The sequence below is a fragment of the Grammomys surdaster genome, unplaced genomic scaffold (assembly GCF_004785775.1).
Source record: "Grammomys surdaster isolate TR1022 unplaced genomic scaffold, NIH_TR_1.0 367, whole genome shotgun sequence".
NCBI lineage: Eukaryota > Metazoa > Chordata > Mammalia > Rodentia > Muridae > Grammomys > Grammomys surdaster.
The window spans coordinates 5,242,972-5,255,542 of record NW_021604786.1 but is presented as its reverse complement, the minus strand read 5'-3'; the positions used below and the strand labels follow the sequence as shown (position 1 = coordinate 5,255,542).

The following is a 12,571-nucleotide window of genomic DNA, read 5'->3' as shown; positions in this document are numbered from 1 at the left end:
TATGGCTCACACAGTCCCGAGACTGTCTCAATGCCTTGTAATAGATAACCTGGTGTCTGGGAGTTAAGAATTAAACCGCTTACTGCTGTTACCTATTAATATGTCTCCACATTCTTTTTACTCACAACCTTCTGCTGGGCTTCGGGGAGAGGGGAGGAAGCAGCAGTTTCAAAGGTTTGTTTTTCCGAAGGAAACACAAAAGGAAACTGGGGTCCTTAGCTAATTGCACCTACTGTGTTCTGGTGCCTGCAACACGTGGTCTAACCAGATCTTCCCCCCAGTCCCGTGACACACCCCACACCCGGATTGTTGACCTTGCTTTCCAGATAAGCAATCAAGGTGGATTTAAAAGGTCAGGACCTTATATTGTCCGAAACAAAGAATGCAATACCAGTCTGGCTTTAAAAATCTACTCCTGGGAGGGGCAGTGCGGGGAGACAAGTTCCTCACAGTTCTCGGAAAGAAGCTACTTTGTATCTGCCTATTCTGCCAAACAGTTTGATGGAAAACCTTGATAGAGAACAATGGGAACGCAATGAACATTGTCATTTTTAAACAACAGAAGAAGAAAAGGATGAAAGAAAGGCACACAGACTTTACATGTGAAAAAGCCTGTATTTATACACACAGCCATCACGTGATGGGTAAATTAGCCAGGTAACCAGAGGGCTTTTTATCCCCTACTAGAAAAGTATATGTTTCAGCAGGCTTTGAACTCTCCCTTATTATCAGCATGACTACAAAAACAATGTTTTATTTCTTATGGAGAGAATAGGCCAAGCCCGGAGCTTTGTTTAGGCAGGGCCTGATAGAATGCGTCTTTGTGAGTCAAAGGAATTGACTGGGTTGTTGGAAGGTGGGACCTATGTTCCTCAAACATTAGCAAGTAACCATTTTAAGGGAGCTGAGAATTACAACAGGGGCAGTTGCCTAGGAAAAGAAACATTACATGTGGGGATAAAGCCATCTCCTTAATAACCTGCCACCTAAAAAGAAAAATAAATAAATAGAAAGACAGGTTACAAACTAGCTGCTAATTAAAAAAAAAATAATGCAGAGTGAGTTCAGTCTGGACTTGTTTCTTCTTTACTAACCTGAACCCTTTGTGTCTCTGCTGTAAATCTGTAGCAAGATAAATATTCCCTTGAGGAATAGGGACATTAACAAGTGCCCGTATTAATATGTAGAGTTTGTCACACACACACACACACACACACACACACACACACGCCACCAACAATCCTCAGATTGCCTGGATTGCGTTTAAGAGCTCCCTCGAAAAAAGTTTTTCCAGATTGAGTGACAGATATTTCTTTTCTAATTAGCCTCCCTTTCCCAAAAGTTCACAGCAAAAATACTCCAACAAGATAGCCCTCTCCACCCCCCCATTCCACCCCCCACGGCAGGGTGTGTCGGGAAAATAGGTAACAAAATCAAATCAACCTTTGAATGTACATAGACTGCTCCGGGTGGACTGAAAGCAGAGATTTCAGGAGAGACTGATTATAAAAACCTAATGTTTGCTCAGCCTGCTAGATACAGCTTTGAAGTCGGGGGCCCAACCTTGTAGAGCGTAGATTGTTCCTGAGAAGATAAGGCAGAAGCATCTGCATATGCTAGGTGGTAGAGAGTACTCCGTGTGATTAGAGCTCAAACAGGCAAGGTAAATGATCACGTGCACAGTGACCAAGGGTTTCGGAAGCTAGGAGAATTCTCCCACGTACAGCTCTTGGAAGGGGCATTCCTACAGTACAGAGAGTACAGAGGCAGAAGCAAGTCAAAAGCACCTCGGAGAACTTGGGAGGGTGGGGAGTGGTCTGGTTTGATGTTTACAAAGGCAGGAATAGGGTTAGATAAGGGAAAAGCACAGGCTGGTTTAACAGCCTGTATGTGTTGGGAGTCAGAGAGATCCTTCCCCTCTGCAAATGTATAAACAGCTATAGAAGAGGACGGAAGAGGTGAGAACCAGAAACCACTGGAAAGTTCAACAGTAAGTAGTCAAAGTATGAACCAGTTCAACAGAGCATCACTCCCTGGCCAGATAAAAGTGGATTACATCAGAAAGATATAGTTACATCATTCTCTATAAAATCCCGTATGGGGGGCGGGGGCGGGCTCCCATTTTATTTTGATTGGAGCGGAGGGGTACCTGAGTACAAATCCCTGCCCATCCACACAGAAGCACACCTGTAAATGCCAGCAGACTTACCTCTATGTGGAATGAAAAATTAACAATCATGGTTTTTTTTCTATTTTACCGACGTTTTCCCAAAATGAACACAGAAACAACCAATTCAAACGATTTAAAAAAAAAAAAAAAAAGGAAAACAGGCTGGAGTTACACAGTTTGCCAGAGGTATCCCTTCAACATCTGTGTATTATCCAGTAGTGATGGATTTATCAAAGGAGGTGGCTACAGAAGGTATTGACAAATGATTCAGAAGTATAAAAGTGTATAGTATAAGCCGGGCGGTGGAGGCGCACGCCTTTAATCCCAGTACTTGGGAGGCAGAGGCAGGTAGATTTCTGAGTTCGAGGCCAGCCTGGTCTACAGAGTGAGTTCCAGGACAGCCAGGGCTACACAGAGAAACCCTGTCTCGAAAAACCAAAAAAAAAAAAAAAAAAAGTATAGTATAAATTATTAAAGATATAAGCAAAGGAGACGACTCACAGAAAGAACATTCTAGACAAGGCACAGCCCAGGGATTTTTAGGAATGAAAGAAATTAGCACTCCCTACCAACAAAGTATAAATAGAGCCATCCAGAGACATGTAACTAGGGATAGCTCATGCAGACAGTCATCTTTGTTTAGAGCCACTGTGCGCGCAGCACTCTGCAAAGCCTTTGAAAAATCTACTTCCGTTCAGACCTGTCCTAAATAAATGTTTATTAATATGGGCTAAAAGCCCAAATTTCAGCTTTCCATTGCAGCGACCTGCATGAATGGCACAGCCTTAACTACATAATGTCAGAGGAGAGAGGGAAAGGAGTCTGGGACATCTGGAGAAACTCATGTTTTGCAAGAAAGTCTCACATTGAAAGCCCTCTAAAAGATACATGAGCTGTTTAGAAGAATCGGTGTGGATACGAAAGTATGTTAAGACTAAATGCTGTCAAGTATGGGCTCATGTCGAGTCACCTGCGGGACAGACATGTTTCGCATTCTAAGATGGCAAAGATTGTGATAGTGGCCTGTCGTGGACACTCACACCGTGGCTAGACAAGAGAGGCTGGGGGGGAACAGGAAGAGTCATCATAACATCATAAGTTGAAAGATGTATTGCAGACTGGAAATAAAAGAGAGTAAAGTTGAATCAAACTTCCAAAAAAAAAAAAAAGTACCTGAAGAAGGGTCAGGGCTGCATTTTTTTTTTCAAGAGATGTCTAACAGATTACCATAAGCCAACTGGATTCCATCATGAACTGAATGTCAACTGTCCCATACAGGACCATAGTTTCAGTGTTTGGTCCCCAGACATTGGCATTATTTTAAGAGGCTGTGGGAAATTCAAGGAAGTAGAAGACATACATCACAAAGGGGGACACATCCTCGGGTTGCACTGTCTTTAGCCGCTTCGCGGCAGGCCTTCTGCTTCCTGATTGGCTGTGATGGTCATTGCCAAAGGCAGCGAACAAGATGGACCTAACCCTCCAAAACCAGGAGCCAACTAGATCTCTCTTCCCGTACATTCTGTCCTAGAGACAAGACTAAAATGCTATCACCAAAGGGAACTGGCAAAAGCCACTCCCAATTTGGAGGTTTGTCTTTGATCCTGGAGATACATAAGCCAAGGGTCTCCGCAAAGCAGACAGAAGACAAGAGGAAGTCCAGGAGATGGGAGTTCAAGACAGCCGAATCTTTCTTTCATTCTCCCGTCAGCTGGCCAACCCACAGACAGTCATTGTGAAATTGCCATGTCTCACGGATGAAGCCAGAACAGAAGAATGAGCTGGTTTCCTTCCCCCATCATGGATTTACGGAAGAAATAGCCACAAAGATTTTGGTTCCTGACAAGGTACCAGTGAAAAGTAAAACCCGGAAACGCGGACGGGTTGGACAAAGTGTAAATGCAAGGACATCAGAATTCAGACGGAAGGTGTGAGCTAAACGTGCCACACTTGGTAAGACGAAGAAGATCTACCACACTCCTCTGGCTCTGTTGGAGCAGGTGAAATAAACCAGCTGCCGGGCTGCCCTTCACACATGTATCCTTACCGAGGCAAAACCCAGCTTGTCCGGGTCACACCTCACGGGTGTACCATCACAGGAGCGCCAGCCACTGGAAAGGCACAGCCTCGCCGGCACTGTTTTCCAAAAGGCAGATTCAAGATTCATAAACAGTGACGTTCATTAAGTAATAGCCTGCACTTGGTATTACATAGAAAGAAGAGCTCAACTCAAAAGTGGGCGGGTAAATGGGAGGAGGGGGGTGGTGGAGAAATGTTTATTTCTCAGAGGTATATAAAAGGCAAGACTGAGAAGTAGTATATGCGGGAGCCTAAGCCTCACTGGGGTTACATCATCTCTGGAAGCAACAGAGCATGACCAGCTGTTGGAAATCTGACCGTACGTGATGGTGATGAACGTACTGCGGTCTCTATACCCCTGGAAGCCACTTTGAGTCTGGCTGTAGGATTCTTAGCAAAACAGTACCTCACAATATAAATGAATAAACCACCGTAATATAAACACGGGAGGATGCATCCTCAAATGAATAACCAGGACGGTGAGGGAGGCTTAAAAACCACATCCGGAGAAAGAATTGGAAACACTGGGGTTGTTTAGCTAAATAGAGGACTCTGAAGACCATCACAAGGGAAAAGGGAAGAAATGTTAACTGGACCAATGTCCCTCGAGGTCCCTTCCACCTGGACAACCTCACAAAGAACTCCAAAAATGGCGCCCCATTCTTGTGTTAGATTTCAGAAAGGAAAACATAATCCTTATGGTTTTCAAACCAAGAAACCCGCAAGTTCTATGACTTTCTCTCTAGTTGGCTACCTGCCTTCAAAGGATGTATCGACGTAGAACGTGTTGGAGACCTTTCAGGTCCATGGGAATTCCAAACAAAAGCATCTTGGACAGGAGTGCGCTCCATATGGGATGGCAGTGTAAGTGGAAAGCAGAGTCAACCAATGCCTGTCAATCAACTCAGACACTAGGAGACTTGGCAAAGGCTTCCTTCCCAGCTGGGTTCAGGAAACATAGATGAATATTTCTCATTGGAAAACTTTTTCCTGGTCCTTTCCATCATGGTTTCAGGATAACTTCAACTATTTAGTGAGCAAGGCAAGTTGAATTTCTGATTTCAAATAAAATAAGTCCATTTCTTGTCCTCCCTTTTGAGTTGCTAGCTTGTGGGTTCTGGTTATTCTTCGATAATATTCTGAATGTCTTGGTTGTCAATTTATGCATATTTGAATGCATTCATTTATAAAATTTATTTATTTGGTGTGTGTGTGTGATCATTAAGACAATATGAGAGTCAGTTCTCTCTTTCGACCATATTCCAGGGATTGAACTCAGCTGGTTGGGCTTGGCAGCAAGCTCCCTGACTTGCTGAGCCACCTTGCCCACCCTTTCATTTCCTTTAGTGAGACAGAATCTTCCTATATAGCTCAGACTGCCCTTGTATTCACTGAGTCCAGGTGGGACTTGAACTCATGACTTTCTTACTTTAACCTAAAGGGCTTCTGGGTTATCCCTCTATAATGTCAAGAGGCAACTCCTGGAGGAGCCATATTGATACTGTAACAGCATGCTTCTCGGGGGCTTGTGGGGGGGGATTAACTGTGCTATGATCAGATTCTGTAAGGAATCGGAGTGAACACAGACTGCTGTCAAACCCTCATAAGAGAAACCCCCAGAAGGGTCTTTCTAGTTCAAAAGTAAGGACATTAGAAAGGCCAAAGTGTTTCGAGTGGTCCTGTAGGGCTTCTCAAATTATTCACAAATAGAATATTGCAAACATATATCATCTAAAAAAAACTCTCATGTTTCAGTTGGAAACAGTTCAGCCAAGCAACTGAGAATATATCACATACTGCTGGGGTAATTTCTTACCCCAATAAGCCTGTATAAGAAAACACACAACCAGTTATTATATTTATAAGCTATATGCCTAGATTGGGCAGATCTATCACTATGCTAATTTATTCCCTCGCTATGAGACCCCTTGCTACTTACGTCTTCTCCAGGCCATCTAGTTCTGCGTCATCTTCCAACTCTTCTCTCTCTCTCTCTCTCTCTCTCTCTCTCTCTCTCTCTCTCTCTCTCTCTCTCTCTCTGCCTCTCTGCCCCATCTTTCCCTTCCACTGCCCAGTCATTGGCTCTAGCCTCTATTTGACCAGTTAGAATGGGGAGGAGAAGGTTCAGTGAAATCACCTGAGTACGTGATCCACTCCTCATCAGGGCAGCCCCTCTTCAGGAAGCAGAATTAACATCAAAATACAAACAGCACCAGGGCAACCCAAGACACATTCAGTAAACATTTTCAGAAGACCCCTTTCTACATGAAGAGAGAGAAGAAAGAAGGAGGGGATGGGAAGGTTCTCAATGAGGAGCCACTGGTCCTAATGAGTTGATTAGACAACTCACATTCGTAATGTGTTTCCAATGGGAGACTCAGGCTCTTTATGGCAGATAGTAAACGCCTTTGCCTTGAGTACTCCAGGAAGCCACCAGACACTCCAGTCAGAGGTGACTACAGAGAACCATTTGTAATACCACACCTCAAGAGTTTCTAAGCAACAGCTCCAGTCAATTGTTAATGAAGAACTTGAGAAGTTGCTTATATTACTGGCCACGGATTCCTCAGCTTGTCTTAATATAAATTGTGTAATCTATAATATAAAGGAAAGCATACATGCGTCACATATATCTCAATTGCGGATTATAATATTAGGTATCGCTATATGTGATACTATCAGTTTAAGCATGTAAATAATAAAATGATTAACCATATATAGTACATTACATTGGTAGGTTTGCAGCTAGATTAAAGATAAGCAGGATATACATATATATGTATATATATGTACATATATGTATATGTACACACACACACACATATATATATATATATATATATATATATATATATATGTTACTTAAATGTATAATTTATATATAGGGGATATATGGACACTTTGGTGTGTCATCCTTGGGGAGAATGTGGAGAGAAACCCTACTCCTTGTCCAGAGAAACTGATGATTAAGGACATGAGAAACAAACCACGGTGCTCACATAGGTCCTTCCACACAGTCCCTGATCACACACCTTAAATCTAATTACGCTAACACCGACAAAAGTAACTTAGACTCCAGGGTCACAAATGCTCCTGAAGACCCTAGGAGTCCGTCCTGGGTTGGTCTCCTCCCAAATCCAACGTCTGAAAGCGAGGTGTCTATTATCATTCATTTTAACAACCAAAAAACCAGAAGGCACGAGCACGTGGTGAGCTCAAGGAGTTTCCAAGAGAGTAACAGATGAGGTGACATCCTCCTCATGGTGCATCCACGGTACCATCTACGACCCAAACTACAGAGGACGCCCCTGCTGGGGGGGGAAAGGGGAGGACACTTTCAGCTTTGTTGTGATGCCCAAGTAGACACTTACGAAACATTAAATTTAGATAGGTCTTAGTCTTACAAGCTCGCATGCACGTACGCATGCGCAAGCATGCGTGCTCTCATTCATTCAGCCTCTCCCCCCCCTTTTTTATTAATTAATTCATTTACTCTACATCTAGATTTCAGCTTCCCCTCCCTCCTGTCCTCCCATCCTCCCATCCCCCTTTCTCCTCAAAGAAGAGATAGCCGCCCCTCTTTTAAATACTTTTCTTTTAAAGACATACTTAAGAGACAAGACCATTCATAACCGCCCGTCCGCAGACAGTTAGCAGTAATGGTAATTGACATCGAGTCTGTTACAAAAAAGGGGGAAAAGAAGAAAATGCTGTTTTAATAACCTTGGCCTAAAACACATTTTGCTGTATGCCTCAAAGGGTTTCAATAAAAAAAAAAAAAAAAAATCAACCTGTAGAGACATATTTTCTTGGCTTAAACAACAATCCGAAGCATATAAATGTAGTCCAACTATAATGACATATTTATAGGCCAATAAAGCTTACACTGCGGCTTTCATACGTCACTTAAAGGAACTCTGTGAGAAACAGTGTTGTATAGAATAATTTGATATTTTCCCCCCAAACGATAGCCCAAGGAATAAAAAATGCAACTTTGCTATGTTTAACTGATAGTATTTATACTCCTAAGTTGCTAAAATTTTTGTAAAATGAAATAAGTCTTCATTTGACCACTCTCAAGTGCCATACCAAATATGGGTATCAGGTCCACTTTATTACAAAGCTAAGTACTGTAATTCTGAAGACAAAAATAAATAACTAGAGGCTTGTGTAGTGAATGATTTAATCACTCTGATTCTTCTGGAAGAACAGGTTTTGTGTTCGTTATGCTTATGAATAACACATTCCTTAACCCTTCTGTTCCCACACAGAGATGTTTCTTCACTTTAAAAACAAAACAGCAACAACAACAAAAAAAGCCCTAAAAAAAACAAAAACCAAAATTAAATAAAACACCCCCTAGTATGAAATGGGCTGAACACGCCCACTCCAAGAGACCCCCCCCCAATTGGTATTGGTCTCATGCGGAACTTTCTTTTTAAGGGGAAAAGGAGGTGGGGGGAGGACAATACATGTGCTGCATCACGTGGAAGAAATGTTTATTATTTTAATGATTAGCCTTTTCACTAGCTACATCTGCAGTTGTTGTCAGCAGCCATTTAAGAGCCTTAAATGAAGACTCTGGAAGGTTAAAAAAAAAAAAAAAACAAACAGGCTGCCCTCAAGGGGAAAGGTGATTTAAAGAAAAACAAAACAAAACAAAACAAAACAGGCCAGGGTGGTGAGGAAAGTTGGAGTGGCCATTGGGAGGTACCACTGGGCAGAGTGTTTCTTAGTGCAGCATTAATTTGTTGCCAGACACACATTTGTGTTGTTTTAATTCTATTCTTTCACTATTCACAGAGAGACGGGAAATGACACAAACTGGCATAGGAGGAAACTTGCTAACTCTGAGCAAGAGAAGCACTTTCATTTAGTTGTTTTTTTATATTGTAAAAAAAAAAAATCTGCCTTTGAGAGTCAACCTAATCTTTCGTTATTATTGATGTTTTTAACAGGCTAGAGGAACTGGGCTTTAAAAAAAAAAAAGCACACTCAAAGTTTTACTTTCTCCACAGAGAGGTGAGTTTTCCATTCTTTACTAGCTTCCGGGCTAGCGGGAGGGTCCTTAAGCAATCTCAAAAGTTCATCTTTCTTTGATGAGAACAATGAGGAAGGTTCTACAGAAGGAAAGGCCCAGCGAGCTGAGAGCTTCCACTAACAGTGTGGTATTGGAGGTGGTTTTGGTGTGGCAGAGAGAGACAGAGAGAGAAAGACAGAGACAGAGACACAGTGAGAAAGAGACAGAGATACAGAGACACAGAAAGAGACAGAGATAGAGACAGAAATAGAGAGAATCAGAGACACAGAGAGACTGAGACTGAGCAAGACAGAGAACACTCAGGTAGACAGAAAGGCCAACAAAACCTTTGATGTGACAGCCAGAGAAAGGAAGAGTCGGATGATCTCTGAGGGGACCAGACAGTGCTTGGCCAAAGGCATCCACAGTGTTCCTGGTCTAAAAGTCCCCAGTCTAGATCCCAACAATGTAGGTTCACAAACTTCAGATCAGACAGATAATGGAAACTCATTACATTAAGGAAAGTTTTTGTTTCTCTTTGCACGTTATTACAACACAGCGTACATTCCAATTACGAAAGTTATTTGTCTCAAATTCCCCACAGTTCATACCAACGCAGTAGAATTTCAAGGTCCTACATTCTGTCCTTAAAGGGGTACTTTATATTTACAAAAAGAAAAGGTATGTGGTCTCTCATTCGATCTCCTGTTGAGTATCTCCCTTCTCAAGCACTAGCCCCAAATCTCTCTCTGTCTCTCTGTCTCTCTCTCTGTCTCTCTCTCTGTCTCTCTGTCTCTGTCTCTGTCTCTGTCTCTCTCTCTCTCTCTCTCTCTCACACACACACACACACACACACCCCAAATTATCTGGGAGGTCTTTGATCAGTCTACACTTTGGGGCTTCTTCTCAGTCCCACAGAGAAGATTCTAGGGGCGGCTACACTTAGCCATTAACCAGGTTCTTCTTCGTAAATCTAAATGTAATTTGATTTCAAAACCACTAATCTGCATTTTCAAGACCAAACCATCAGCAAGTGCTTTGAATAGTTAGGCAAACCTGGTTTTTCTGGAACCACTTGAGGTGAGGAGAGGGAGGGAGGGTGAGGGTGAGGATAGGGAGGCAGGGTGGGGGTGAAGGAGGAAGGTGGGAAGCACAAAGATTATGGACTTTCTTTTTTTATTTATTTATTTTTTTAGAATCCAAGATTGTCAAACTCTCCTTAGATGGAGTTAAGAAATTGGGGTGTGTGTGTGTGTGTGTGTGCACTCATTAATAAACTATCCCTTTGAAACACAAAACAATCCTGCTATAAATACTCTTGTTTACATGTGTGACATCAAGCTTAACCATTTACATAGCCTTTTGTCCCCCACGGGTTTCCTGTTTAATGTTTTATTAGTAACACTATATTCCATAGCTCAAGAAAGAAAAAAAAAAGAGTCAGGCAAAAAAATGTTTTAATGCTAAGGTAAAAAGCAAGAAAATGGTGACACAACAGTGGTCACACAAGAAGGTGGTGACCCAGCAGATTTACTGCTAGTCAACATTCTCACACATCATAGAAGCAGTCAGGGTGAATGGATAAAACTGGGCCTGTGTGTGAACAGGAAATACGTAAAGACTATTTTTAAAAATTTCCTCGGCTGAGAAGAAAGAATGCTACCTTAATAATTTTCTCTAATGGCGTACATGACAAGTGGGCTGTGTGTCTAAACTGCCACCGTCCGACATCTATCAAAATGCTGCCAGGCAACAGTTGATATTAAACGACAGGATGGTCTTGCTCAAACAGCACGCCCTACCACAAACCAGAATCACATGAGAGAGTGTCACTTCCCTGGTGTTATTCAGCCTATGTCCGTTAAAAGAAATCGGCAAGGTTTCTTGTAAAAGTTAAGTTCTAGGTTTAAAAACAAAACAAAACAAAAAAAAACCCAGGAAGTTATCGCATTAAGGCATCAACCAGGGCCCTGAAAATCAGCCCTGTGGTCGAATGAAAGAAAAGATGGCTCACTGTGTTAAAAATGAAGTTCCTCTTTGCGTGAAGAGGAAACAAGCAGAGGTCAATAGCTTTGGTCTTGAGCAACACCACCAGAAGAGTTGGGCTGTGAGGGCTACTGAGGGTACAAACAAGTCCAGACAAAGGGTGGACGGGGTCACACAGTCACGGGAGGAGCGACTGCTGAGGCAGGAGAATGCCTTCACCGTGTGAGACCTCTCATGTCCCTGTTTGTATGGGAGGATGGAAGATTAGACCATACATATTTACCTAAAGCCACAGGGCTGAGGGTACAGATATGGCCAGAACACTCCAAAGCTGGAGAGAAAAGACATCTAAAGTCCAGACACTCCTTTGTAGGGGACAAGAAAGAGCTGAGGGAGGAAGGAACCCAGCAGTTTCTAGCTTGCTCTATTACCTCAGAAGTAAATGAATCACCATGTTGCTTCAGGTTGCTACATACCTGAAATTCTGCTTTGAAATCCTGGTTGTCTTACTACCCACCTCCAGCAAATAGTTTAAGTCTCTGTTAATTCACTATGAGCCCTAATTAAGTCTTAGATCTTGAAGGCACATAGACCATTATTTGAGGCCACATGCTATGTCACCTACTAAGAGGCTTTACACAAGAGACACTATCATACAACACGTTTCCTCTCCTGCCCAGGCATTTCCCAATTCATAGTCTTGGGCCCCACTAGAGTAAATCAACTATATACACACATATGTAGTATACATACTTATAATTTTTAATAAAAATTACGTAGTATAATGTTATGTGATATGTAATCTTATAAGACATAATTCTTTGTGTGCGGATTTTTAGGTACGCTTTGTGTTTGTGTGCATGTCTACCTGTGGAGGCCGGAGGATAACATTTAGTATTAATCCTTACAAGCCACACATCTTGGCTTTCCCGCCCCCCCCCCCCCATTGGCCTGGAACTCATCTATTTGGTTAGGTGAGGTAGCCTCAGGGATCCTCTTGACTGGCACTCCCCAATTTTGCGATCACATGCATATACCATTGTGCCTGGCTTTGTTATATGGATCTTGGGGGGGGGGGTCACACTTCGGTCCTAATGGTTATAAAGCAAACATTTTCCTATCTGAGCCATTTCTACATCTATATTATGTATATTATGTAACTATATACATGATATATGATAGTTTTGAAAACGCATTTTTATTATTTCTAAGTGTGTGTGTGTGTGTGTGTGTGCATATGTATGCATACGTGTACATATGTATGGCGGGTGCACATCAGTGCAGGTACCCTCAGAGGCCAGAGGCATCTGATGTCC

The 12,571-nt window shown here is 42.3% G+C and overlaps 1 protein-coding gene across 2 annotated transcripts in view; it reads right to left on the bottom strand.

Moving 5' to 3' along the window:
• Arid5b (AT-rich interaction domain 5B) overlaps nucleotides 1-12,571 on the bottom strand; it is a 180,119-nt gene that overhangs the window by 134,818 nt on the left and 32,730 nt on the right. The gene's annotated exons all lie outside the window — the stretch shown is intronic.